The sequence below is a fragment of the Psammomys obesus genome, unplaced genomic scaffold (assembly GCF_907164565.1).
Source record: "Psammomys obesus unplaced genomic scaffold, mPsaObe1.curated_primary_1811, whole genome shotgun sequence".
Classification (NCBI taxonomy): domain Eukaryota; kingdom Metazoa; phylum Chordata; class Mammalia; order Rodentia; family Muridae; genus Psammomys; species Psammomys obesus.
Window position 1 is genome coordinate 4473969 of NW_026596040.1, and position 739 is coordinate 4474707.

Sequence of the window (739 nt, forward strand, 5' to 3'; positions counted from 1 at the left end):
GTCTCTGGTGCTAGCCCTCTGTCTCCAGAAGGCTCAGAGTTTGCTGTTGGTCTGATGGCTTAGTTTGGAGGTAGAGATATTGAGAAATATGCTGGCTTAATATTGCCATCTTCTTTTGGTCATGTATGAGTATCCACACCAGGTAGTGTGTGTATGTGCTCGTGTGTGCTATGTAGCTTAGTCTGGCCTGGAACTTGCTCTGCAGCCTCGGCCTGGAATTTACCATCCTTCTGCCTCAGTGACAGAAGTGTGAGCCATTGTATCATATATACGTTTATGTGTATATTTTTTTTATATCAATGGTATGTTTTTGAGAGGGTAAGCAGGCTTTGAAGCCAAAGGAATAATGTGGAACTCGGGAAGATGGAGTTGGAGTAGAGGGGCGGGTGTGACTGGAAGAGACACCCTGCATTTTTAGAGCCCACTTTCTGTCCTGTTTGCCCTTCACACCCTTTCAGGGTGAGTCATTGCTCATCTGATGCAACACTGACTATGTTTCGGCAAATATCAGTTTCCTCAGGTTCAAGAAGAATGCTGGTGCTCGCTTCGGCAGCACATATACTAAAATTGGAACGATACAGAGAAGATTAGCATGGCCCCTGTGCAAGGATGACACGCAAATTCATGAAGCCTTCCATATTAAAAAGAAGGAGAAGAAGAAGAAGAAGAAGAAAAGAAGAAGAAGAAGAAGAAGAAGGAGAAGGAGAAGGAGAAGGAGAAGGAGAAGGAGAAGGAGAAG

The 739-nt window shown here is 44.5% G+C and overlaps 1 non-coding gene across 1 annotated transcript; it reads left to right on the plus strand.

Moving 5' to 3' along the window:
- The first annotated feature begins 537 nt into the window (after nt 1-537).
- LOC129688221 (U6 spliceosomal RNA) lies at nt 538-644 on the plus strand. Its single transcript, XR_008721878.1, has one exon. It is a non-coding gene; the product is annotated as a U6 spliceosomal RNA (small nuclear RNA).
- The last annotated feature ends 95 nt before the right edge of the window (nt 645-739 follow it).